Source organism: Silurus aristotelis (assembly GCF_946808225.1).
Source record: "Silurus aristotelis genome assembly, chromosome: 29".
Taxonomy (NCBI): domain Eukaryota; kingdom Metazoa; phylum Chordata; class Actinopteri; order Siluriformes; family Siluridae; genus Silurus; species Silurus aristotelis.
The window spans coordinates 6,092,750-6,105,351 of NC_139602.1; the positions used below are offsets into that span (position 1 = coordinate 6,092,750).

The 12,602-nt window shown below is 40.8% G+C and overlaps 1 protein-coding gene across 1 annotated transcript in view; it reads left to right on the forward strand.

The window, feature by feature from the left end:
- Window positions 1-12,602, forward strand: part of LOC310722600 (uncharacterized protein) — a 1,041,764-nt gene that overhangs the window by 1,014,982 nt on the left and 14,180 nt on the right. The window lies entirely within an intron of this gene.

Sequence of the window (12,602 nt, forward strand, 5' to 3'; positions counted from 1 at the left end):
CAATATTGTAATGCATTACTTTTAAAAGTAACGTTGCCCAACACTGTTCATGGTCTGGTCACTTAATTAATGAACTGGAATTGAGTTGGGGATTTGGTCAGGATTAATGGTGTCCTCAATGTGGAGAAATACAGTCAGATAGCAAACATGCTGTATAGCCAATGTCATTAAGAAATTTCTTCAATGTAGAGAAGAACAAGGAGTCCTGGAAGTGATTTGGGTGGGTTTGGGCCCCACAGTGCCCTGATCTCAATGTCATAGAGTCCACCTTGGATTACAAGATCCAAGAATGTTTGCAAGAACCTACCTGGCGAGTTCCTTCAATAACCTTGTGTAAGTGTACGTAGAAGAATTGATGCTGTTTGTTGTTTGTTTCCTTTTCTTTCGATTCATTGCCAAAAATAAACAAAAATAGTATTGTCTTACGCCTACCTAAAACTTTAGCACAATGCCGTATATTTATTGTTTCTGTAAACATAAAAAAAAAAGTAACTGTCATTGTCATCGGAATTCACAGACACCTGTAAATACAAGTACCCACAATGCAATGCAATGCATCTAAGCCCTTTTGGTTAACAAACTAAATACCTAATGCATCGCTCTAGTCATGTCAATAGTCCCTCTTATCTGATGTGCTTATCAATATTTCAAAATCTCTTCAAACTTTTAAAGCATAAAGGAAATACTTATAAAATAAGTTTCCCACAATCTCATTTATTCCCAGGTGAAATTTTACCTGATTGTACTTTAGCTGTAAAATGGGTGTTGTTGTTTTTTTTTTGGAAGATTGATCAATATTGATGGTTAACAATGGTTACAAATGTTGAAGTTTTGAGCTCATATAAAAAGTCGGTGTGTCACGATGTGGAGATAAAAAGATTAATGAGTTCATCAGTGCATGTAATGTAATGAACATTTTCACTGTGAGGTGACGTAGTGAATTCCAAACCACAAAACCATCCATACGTCAATTCATTTTGTAAATTGAAGAAAAGCCCAAATAATAATCAATTATAATTTACTGTGTTGGGATCCAGAATCAGATCACAGAAATCTATACACATGAACAATAGGAACGTTAGAGATTAACCACAGGATATATTTATGTGAAGTGTGTGTGTGTGTGTGTGTGTGTGTGTGTGTGTGTGTGTGTGTGTGTGTGTGTGTGTGTGTGTGTGTGTGTGTGTGTGTGTGTGGTAGTGGAAACTCGTCTCTGCTCTTTGGTTCTGAGATAAAAATCTAAACGTTTTCAGCTGTGGAGACAGAAATAAAATGGTTCGAGTTTAAAGCCAAAACAAATCAGACATTTGATCCCACTAGAGGGCAGAGTTTCTCAGCTCTAAAACAAACCCATTCCCATCAGCAGTTCATCGTTAACTGTGCAGTGATTTGGTGCTCAGGAATGAAGTCCACCACCTCGACTTCACTCTCTCACAGCTTTAAAACTTCCCTCAGATTATCAGGCACGGATCCTCTTACCATGTTGAGGGATGTTGATGAATTCCTTCTGGCAGAATTCCTCAAGATTTTGGTAAAATTTTAGGTTTATAAAGTGAAGTATAGGTATACAGTACATATGATCACATTTCCTTCAGGAAATAAAGGTGCACTACCTCCACATTTACAGGATGAATATAAAACTTACAGGTTCATCGGATGCTTCTTGGACTTCAACAATTTACATATTGTTTCATATTCTTGCATTTCAAAGAATTTCCATTCGTATTTTTAGAAGTGTGATAAAATTCTACAGTAATAACTCAGATATCGTGGGTTTTTCTGGAACGATATCTGAGGGATTACTGTAGAATCTTCATTCAGAATCATACCCTCAGGAAGGAGAGGTGGGGGGTTGGGTGACGTCATGTCAATAAGGAGAACTGAATCCAGATTAAAATGATGGATGACAAGAACAAAAGGTCTAAACCCTCAGGAGCCCAATTCATAATAAAGAGGAAAGAAGTAGGGGGAAATGTGCAAAAGATAAAGGTGTGTATGCTGCTCTACAGAGGTGGCAAAAGTACACACATCCTTTACTTAAGTAGAAGTACAGATACTCATGTTTTAAAATACTCGGGTAAAAGTTGAAGTACTGATTAAACTTTTTTACTCAAGTGAAAGTAAAGAAGTCTTGGCTCTGACATGAACTTAAGTAAAAAGTTGTTTGTGTCACCATTATGAGGGAAAAACCCACAAAACGCCACCTAGAGGGTTAATTGTGTAAAAAATGGCGGATTTTCTGTTTGATTTGAGACTTGGCGCATAAATAAAACAAAAGTTTACTGATTAAAAATATTTTTATCTGGAGTTTAATAATTTATTTTACATCTAAGTAAAGAAAGGACGTCGTAGATAAATGTATTTTTTCCCGAAGGTTTTAATTTCGCCTCTTTTATATTTAGAAATGTATTTATGTATTTAAATTTTTTTATAAAAATGGTAAAAACAGAAATGCTGAATTGATGGTGCGTTAATAACATTTAGTGCCGTTTACAATAATTTTAATTTTGACAGCCAAATATATATATATTAATACAAAACAAATTAAAAATGTTACCGAATAAATGTATTCAGGCGGAACATCCACATATAGAACACAAGCAGAGAAAAGATGATCATCATCATGAATGTGTCTGTTCTCAGTCATGTTTACATCACTGACTTCCTCTGTCTCATCCACATTAACCCCAAACTTCTTACTGCCTTCTGCCTGCTGATTCTTATCTTCGTAAACCTGTCTACATCTGTGGTGAGTGAGAGTCAGGACTTTATACACCAGCGGATTGAAAAAGATGCGCAGTAACAGGAAATCGGTGGTTCGGCTGAAATATTATTATTTTTTTTTTTTATATTTCACCAAATCAGTGGATTAAAACTAAAGTAACGAGCCGGATTTGAAAATGTAAGAAGTAAAAAGTACAGATATTTGTGTGAAAATGTAATGAGTAAAAGTAAAAAGTTGTCTAAAAAATAAGTTGTCTAAAAAATAAATAGTTACAATTTCTTCTTTTGGTGTATCTACTTATCACCAACATACAGTTCGGCATCAGTTTAACAGCAATCAGAACATTTGGAGAGGAAGAAATGATGGAAGAAACTCCAGATTCTAACTCACCACAACACACGTGGCCTCATTTGCACTTTTTTTTTTTTTTTTGTAGTTGTTGAAAAGAAGGTTTTGGGCTCATGATCATTTTTAGATATCAATCAGTGTTTAACTCATTATTATCATTAATTATTAGATTGTGTGCTAAAAGTAACATTAGAGTTTTTTTCACGTTATTGATTAAGTAAAGAGTCTTGGGATAAAAATTATAATAGGAACATCACAGCCGTAATAAATCATATTCGTATTTTGGATAATTAAGTACAGTTAAAAGCAAATACTTTTATACTTTTACTCAAGTGACAGTTTAAAGGGACACTTTTAATTTTACTAGAGTCACATTTTACCTACAGTATCTCTACTTTAACTCAACTACATGCTCTGGTGGCTCCATCCTCAGCATTCTCCTACCGATATACCCCATGTCCCTCCTCTGCACAGGTCAAAACCATCTCAATCTTGCCTTGTCTCCAAAACGTCCTACATGCGTGGTCTCTCTAATATACTCATTTCTAATCCTGTCCATCGTCGTCACTCCCAACAAAAACCTCAACATCTTCAGCTCTGCTACCTCCAGCTCCACCTCCTGTCTTTTACTCAATGTCACTGTCTCTAAACCATACAACACCGTAAGTCTCACCACAGTCCTATAAACTTTCCATTTCACTCTCACAGATACTCTTCTATCACAAATCACTCCTGCTATCACTCTTCTCCACCCACTCCACCCTGCCTGCACTCTTTTCTTCACTTCTCTAACACACTCCCTCTCATTCACACACATGTACTCTGTCTTACTCCTACTGACTTTCATTCCTCTTGTCTCCAGCACATACCTCAACCTCTCCAGGCTCTTCTCAACCTGCTCTCTACTCTCACCACAAATCACAATATCATATATTGTGAAAAGCATGACCTCCCACTGATATAAACATGATGCTTGTTCTCCTTGATATTGGATTTCAGAAACTGTAGTTACCTGCTTTGGCCACTAAGAGCATCATAGACCTTTTTATATGGTCAAGGCACCAAATATGGCTTCGTGTAGAGTGGATGCCTGGTGTAATTTGGGACACACGCATACAGTCTGTAAATGTGTAACTGTTTGTAACCCCCCCACTGAGCTTTAGTTAATGATCTACTGTTAGTGGTGTATGTATGTGTGTGTGTGTGTGTGTGTGTGTGTGTGTGTGTGTGTGTGTGTGTGTGTGTGTGTGTGAGAGTGATATACTCAACACATATCTCAAATGCAATGACTGGGTGCAATGGGACGAATTAAGGAACACAGGAGCAAAGTAATGAACCTTTAAACAGATACAGATATGGACAGCGAGGCTTATTTCGGGTGGCAGCTGCTGCCATGTTTCACCCCTGAAGCCACATCGAACCTATTCATAAACACCTACCTACAACACAAAATGGTAAAAGTCATATGTTGTTCTGCCATCATGCGAACATGGTTATATGTAAGATATTTGGTCACATGACCAGAGATTTCAATATGAGTAAGTAAACAAAGTGCAAAAAATAAATAAAATAAAATATGACCTTATTTGGTATATATTTTACTAGTGGAAGGCCATCAGGGCCAACAAGGGCTTCTGTTCTGGTTTCAACTCGATCAGAATCACTGATGTAAGTTTTAATATATTTTTGTCTATTAATATGTATTCAATTATTCCCAATAGTCTTTCATAGCGTTTCTCTCAAGTGTGAGTAAGTTTAGGTTAAAGTTTCCAACCAATCAGATTTCAGCCATGACATCATGTGTTAATGGGGTCAAAGTAATCTGCATGAGCCTTCAGTATCAGTAAAGTACATGTTGCTTGAAGCTGTTGCTTTAACCAATCAGATTTCAAAGATTCCAAAGTATATGCAAAGGATTACATGTTGAATTCATTTTCCAACTGTAAATTTGTATTCAGGATTATGGCACTGGATTATGATCAGCCATTCCACCCTCACAAGCTTAATCATGTCCACCTCCTCAGTGGTTAGAATGTTGGACTGCTCAGAAGGAACTTAGATGAGTTCAAATCCTATCACCAATATGCTGCCACTGCTGGGCCCTTGGGCAAGGCCCTTAACTCTCAACTCCTCAGTTGTATGAATGAGATAAGTTTAATCAGTTCAAAACCAATAGCAGAGAAAGGGTAGCGGGAAAGTCACTAGAACTGATGTAGTCCTATGAGGAAAGCAAGGGTAGTAATCCGTGGTACGCCAGGAGATGGTGAGGCCTACTAAGTCCGAATGAATGGGTGAACGCACAAGGAGGATCAGAAGGTGTTCCTCCAGCCTAACCTGTGAGAAAGGATGATGGCACTTTGGAAGGGAAAGGTTTATATAGGCCTGGAGTTAATGAGCGCCAGGTGCCGGCACTTAGTAGGAAGGTGATTCACTCCGTGCGGTCGGGGTGTTGAGGAGAGGAGAAGTTGGTGGTTTCCTGACATCACCCCCTCCCCCAGGGGCGGTTCTCGACGCCCAAACCCTACGCCTCAGCTTACCCCGACCCCGGGGTGGAGGACAGAGAGGGTGTGCGGTGTGGAACTCTTCCAAGAGTGCCGGGTCCAGCCCATCTTGATGGGCCACCCAGGAACGCTTCTCGGGACCATAACCCTCCCAGTCGACCAGCTACTCCAATGTGCTGCCCCGACGGTGCGAGTCCAGTATCTCTCGTACTGAGAACACCGACAGTTGGTCCAGCACTTCCGGCAGGGGGAGATCCCCAGGCTCACCCTGGAGACGAGAGACTGGAGACACATAAAATGTAGGATGTATGCGATACCTTGGGGGTAAGTCCAGCCAGTAGGTCACCTCGTTGGTCCGACTTTCGATCCTGAAAGGCCTGATGAACCGGGGGCTCAGCTTCCGGCTCGGTAGTCGTAACCTCAGGTCCTTGGTCGATAACCATACCAGATCCCCTGACTGAAAGGACGGGGTCTCTAACCGGTGTTTGTCGTATATCTCCGTGTTTCACAAAGGGCCCGTCGTAGTTGGGTGTGTGCAGATTCCCACACCCGCACACTCTCTCTGAACCAATAGTCCACAGCCGACTATGGAAACAGGGGAGGATGAAACCCCAGCACGCACTGAAAGGGAGTGAGGCCTGTAGTGTCCTAATGGGGGAGTTTTGGGCATACTCTGCCCATGGGAGAAACCGGCTCCATTCCGTCTTATCCTGATGGCAATAGGTGTTGAGATACCAACTTAGCTACTTGGATCTTCCTTGTACGTCTGTCCGTTGGACTGGGGTGGTATCTGGAAGACAAATTGACAGACACCCCCAGAAGACGGAAGAACTCCGGACATGCCTAAAGTTTTGGAAAACGTGGAGGAACAGGGCTTCGGCTGTCTCCAGGGCTGTGGGCAGGCCACGAAGAGAAAGAAAGCGACAGGCTTTGGAGAATCGATCGACTACTACCAGGACACAAGTGTGGTCCTCCGACCGTGGCAAATCCGTCACAAAGTCTATACCTTGGTGGGACCAAGGTCGGTGAGGGATGGGTAGAGGTACTAGCTTGCCCACGGGAAGGTGTCGCGGAACCTTAGACATGGCACAAACCGCGCGGAACGTCTAGGGCCGCACGGTTTGTGCCATGTCTAAGGTTCCGCTCCTGGTTCATGCCAGGCCACCAGTAATGGGCCTGAGCCAGCTGGATAGTAAGGGATGGCCTAAACTGGGGACTTCGTGTATGGCTTTGATAAGGGCTGGTCGGCAGGTTGTCGGGACGAAGGTGCGGTCCTCCGGGCACCCGGTGGGGATGGATCCTGATGGGTGGCAGAACGGATCTCCTTATCTAGATCCCAGATGATGGGGCAGAGGATCAGATTGGGTGGTATGATGGACTCTTGTTCGGTGGGTTCGTCTGGGCCATAAATACGAGAGAGAGCGTCAGCTTTGCCATTCTTTGAGCCAGGTCGGTAGATGATCGTGTACTGGAACCGAGTAAAGAACAGGAAGGTGATTCACTCCGTGCGGGCGGGGTGTTCAGCAGAGGAGACGTTGGTGGTTCCCTGACAAAATTTAATTTTGTGTACCAAAAAAAAATAAAACAAAAAAGGAATCAGGGAACTATTTCAGGAAATACACAATGTGATAGGATTGTGAAGTGGGCAGAGCTTTACACCTTTGGAATAGCTGCTTTGTATACTAAATTTTTATTACTACAGTTTATCTATAATCTAAATTCAGTGATTTTTTTTTTTATTTAAAATGAGGAAAAAAATGTTACGGGTTTAAATATAAAGTGAAAGAAATACATATTTTATAAGCATTCCTTTATCAATGATATTTTTGCTGTATGTAATGTTGCTGACCAACAATAAAACTGAGGTTTACCGATATTTTTAAAACATCATTTTCGTCACATTTAGCATCTTAGGCATGTTGTATTTTTGGACACTTTAAGCTGAAACGAAATGAAACATTGCTCTGCAATCCAATACCGGCGTGATTAAATTACAGGCCTCTCCAACAACAACCTGAACACCCAGACAGCCATCGAATCCTGGCCCACACACACACTGGCACTAAAATGACAGTGATGAACTCATCCCAATCTGGTCCTGTATCTCAGTTAAGCTTCATTTTATTCAAGAAATACACCTCCTATAGCTAAAACGCTTCGGCTGAAAGCGAAAAAAGGTTCTAAACCGAATTTTCACCATTTTTATTTGATAATATTTCCTTCTTATCCACACGGAACGACCAATTTCCATAGCAAATGTGACCGAAATGGTGGCGACACATTTTGTTTTTATGTACACAATTAATTTATATATATAATTTTGTCATGACAGTATGTGCCTGCATGTCTTCCTGGAACACAGCATCCACAGAGTGTGTGTGTGTGTGTGTGTGTGTGTGTGTGTGTGTGTGTGTGTGTGTGTGTGTGTGTGTGTGTGTGTGTGCGCCCATATCCACCTACACAATGCCCACTGTTTATGCAACATGTTTCTCAGAAAGGAAACGAAAACCCTATCAGACCACCAACAGCATTGCGATCCATCTCACCACCATCTCACTCACATTAATGTACAATGGAAGCCGTGTGTCCTGCTAATTTTCCTCTACTGTACCTGTGCTTGTGTTAAATGACCAATTTACGGTGAACTTTCTTTAATTTAGGAACATGTTTCTTCAAATCCCGGCCACACCAAGTACCTGAGCCCCTTAGCAAGACCCCCAACCCCATAGCTTTTTAGTTGTATGAATGAAAATTTAAAAAGTCACTATGAATAATGGTGTCCACCATGAATGTAAAATATGCCGTATTATCAATGTATCTCTTTTCAATTTTAATTTAATCTGAATCCACCTTCAACTGAGCATTAAATTATTCTCTCAACTCTTAAAATGACCTCCCACTCTTCTGGGAAGATGTTCCACTATATTTTTTGGTGGTTTGTGTTAATTCAGAGATAAGACATTAGTAATGGTACAGATTTATGTGAGGTGAGGAAGCCTGGGGTGCAGTCAGAGTGAAAACTTCACCCCAATGGGGGTGGAGCTCTATAGTAGGAAATCTTCCACACCTTCCAAGACATTTAATGCTGGATCTTCACGGAGCTTTCATTGCCTTCATTTCAAGTCCCCAGGAAAATCGTAATGCACAGGAAAAAAAATGAGGGAAAAACAGAGTTTTATATCGATGCTTCTGCTAAAGACGACTAGATTCTGCTAGAAAGAACTTGTTGAACTGTGTCCGTTCGGTTTCTTGCTTCACTGATGCCGTTTATTTATGCGAATCGTTCTAGAGCCGTGACGGGATAACAATGCTATTAAGAGGTGGACTGATTCAGGTAGGACACCAATGAAGACCTAGGAGATAAAGGTCTTGTGATCATGTGACCAATTGCACAGCAACACCCAATAAAACAAACAAATAACTGGTTGTACATTTTAAAGACGCCTCTACTTATTCAATATCGTATGTTGACATTGTCTGAAAGCAGCTTTACACAGATAATGTGGTGATAAAGATGCCATGAGGAAGAAACCTTAGAGAAGAACCAGACTCAAGAGGGAACCCATCCTCATCTGGGTTGCACCGAATGTACATTTATTACAGATAAACGATGTTGCGGGGTGCAGTGATGGTGATCAGATGCAAACTGTAGTCCTGAGTCAGTGTAGCAGACTGTTGCCATTAACTACAATCCAAATCCAAATTCTCAGAGTTCCCAGAATTCATATTCTGTAAATGTTCATCAATACACGCCGAATGTCCAGAAAATAAATCTTGCCCAAGTAATGCCAGATCATGAGGTCACAATCTGGGGCATGGCCAACATAACATGATAATACTGTCACAAGCATTCTAACATTCTTTCGGCTACAGGAGCCTCTGAGTTTTTTCCACAATGGTTGACATCACTCTGCATGACCTACACCTACAATAATCATCAACATCATCATCATCATCATCCTTTGTTGTTAGTGCTGCTGTTTAACTACACAAGCATTGCTACTGAACTTTAAAAGAAAAAGCCTGGGAGAGTGTATATTCTGTGTGTGTGTGTGTGTGTGTGTGTGTGTGTGTGTGTGTGTGTGTGTGTGTGTGTGTGTGTGTGTGTTTAAGCTACACAAATATACTCTGTTTTAGCCTTTCATTGAACTAAACATTAAAATCTAAACATTTCAGTTCAGCCAAACAGAGTGTGTGCACACAATGTACAATATACACAATGTTTGTTACTGAAAGTCTTCCTCTTGCTTAAACTGTAGTTAGTTAGTTAGAGACACTACAGTATGTGGACATACGTTTGTGAAAACCTGTTAGGGGCTTCTTTTTTGAACATCCCATTCCACATTTATTCCCGATTTGCAACCATTCTCCACTGATCATCGATGAATCCTCTGTAGAGATCGTCAAGAGCACCAAATTCCTTGGTGTTCATCTGGCGGAAAAACTGCACCACACGCTGCATCCACAAAGCCAAGCAGCATTGTGGAAGACCCCACACACCCGTCACACACACTCTTCACCCTCCTGCCATCAGGGAAGCGGTTCTGAATCATTCGGGTCGCCAGACTGTGTAACAGCTTTTTCCCTCAAGCTATCAGACTCCTCAATACACAAAACTGAATTGGAACTCACACACACACACACATTCAACTGTGTGACTGATCTGTACAACCCGGACTCAACCAGTGTTGTGCTCGTTACAAAAAAATAGTAACTAGTTACAGTTACTCGTTACTTCATTCAAAAAGTAACTCAATTACTTTGTGATTATTTACACCAAAAAGTAATGCATTACTGTTAAAAATAAATTTTTTAGTTACTTTTTTAAAGAACCTTCTTTAATGTTCCCATTAATGCCCTTTTATGCGTTATACAAACACAAAACTGACTTAAACACAAAGTAAATATTAAACACTATTTTATTTAAGTCAGACCAGCACACACTGAATATATCACAAGGATTTCTGAAATAAATAACAAAACAAGCTGAATAATATATTCACAATCAAAAACTAAAGTGGCTTCTGCTGTTGTGTTGAGCTCTTAAAAATGTTCCTTTCACAGCTGAAGTATGAAAACTATCAACAATGTAGAACAGAACACTGGGTTAGCTTCTAGCTTCGTCGAGGCATGGAGTTTCTGGAGTTGCTGCTATCACAGTAGATACGACCTTCGAACCAGAAAGACACAGCTTACATTAGACTAAAAAGTTTTTGTCTTTATACTCAACTAAAGTGTAATAATGAGCATATTTCCACTTTGAGAAACTCGTCTTGCTCTCGCCTCGACTCGCCATTACTGCCGCACAGACCTGAATATACGGAGAAACGCCCACATTGCGTCTTCTTCGTGTTTACAGTGGTTTATCCACCAATCCTACAATGCGACGCTGCTGTAAACAGGTTAGACTGTAGGCTACACTTCAGCCCAAATTAATTCATTTAAAAAAGTAACGGGTAACGCACCATACGGTAATGGTAACGGAGTTAATTTATTTAAAAAGTGACGCATTACAGTATTAGTTACTGTCAAAAGTAACTGCGTTACTGCCCAACACTGGACTCAACACACTCGTACTCACTTCACACATCCACGTCTTCAGCTCCACCCATATTATGCACAAACCCTTTTGTCTAAAAATTTTGTTTAATTACAAGGTTCACTGTTGTACTCAGTTCACTCCTACACACCGCACTTTGTAATATACAGCAGGTTTACGAGGGTGCTATTTTGTGTTTTGTGTATTTGTCCTACATTGTCTTGTGTTGTCTGTCTTGCACCAGGTTGCACTTTATGTGGCAAGGACACTTACTAGTCCTCAGCCTTGTGTTTTTCTGTGATGTAGCTTTATGTTGTTTTGTGTAGCACCAGGGTTCTGGAGGACCGTCGTCTCATTTCGCTGTGTACTGCGTCAGATTATAGATATGGTTGAAATGACAATAAAAGCTTCTCGACTCTCGGCTTGACTTGCAGAGGAGGAGGAGGGAGGGGTTTAATTAAGATGCTGCTTAGAGATCCACCAAAAAGCTCAGCTTCCTGCACCGGTCTTTTCCTCACACCATCCAGCAGTGGTGTCCCTACAAATTCAGGCTGTCGTTTGATTGAGAGGAACGTACATTTTTACGTAATAAATAGCACACATAAGAATTAAAGGGACTCCATATTGACAGGACGGGACTTGGGTTAACGTGCCGGCACACGTGAATGCCATACAGGATTAGAGAATGTCTCACGGCAACAGTCCCCCGGATCTCGCAATCGGAATGAGAAAAAAGTGCACGTGTAAAATAGTTGAGGCGGGGCATCAGCCTGGTTTTATAGTCGTGTTTAATCTTTAATCTGTTCATGAAATCAAGTTTGCCACGGTGGTTATTATCAGCCAATCATCAACCCCGATTCGTTTTCTCATGGACTGCTGAATAATGACTTTTTTTTCAATCGTTAATCAAAAAGTTTGGAGCGTTTTTTTACTTCGTTACTGTACGTAAGTTTTTTAAGTATTCAAACTTTTTCAAAGCATTTCCATTTTGGGAATTCAAATGTTTGTCGCTTTTTGACTTTTCGGGTTCTCTCGCTGTGCAGAATGCATCATTATTCCTAATGGCCGATCAGTGATCAGCATTGTTTCCAAACCCTGAACACAATGATTCCTAATGATCAATCATCTACCACCATTATTCCCAATGATCAAATCCAAAACAACAATAGAAATAAAAAAGCTTTTATTTGTCACATATACATTACAGCACAGTGAAATTATTTTCTTCACATTTCCCAGCTTGTTCAGAAGCTGGGGTCAGAGCTCAGGGTCAGCCATGATACAGAGGGTTAAGGGCCTTGCTCAAGGGCCCCAAGAGTGGCAGCTTGGTGATACCTGGCGCCGGAAGGTTGTAGCTCAGCGGTTAAGGAATTGGACTCTGGATCTGAAGTTCATAATTTCAAATCCCATCACCACCAAGCTGCTACTGCTGGATTGTGTGTGAGAGAGAGTGTGTTTGTGTGTGTGTGTGTGTGTGTGTGTGTGTGTG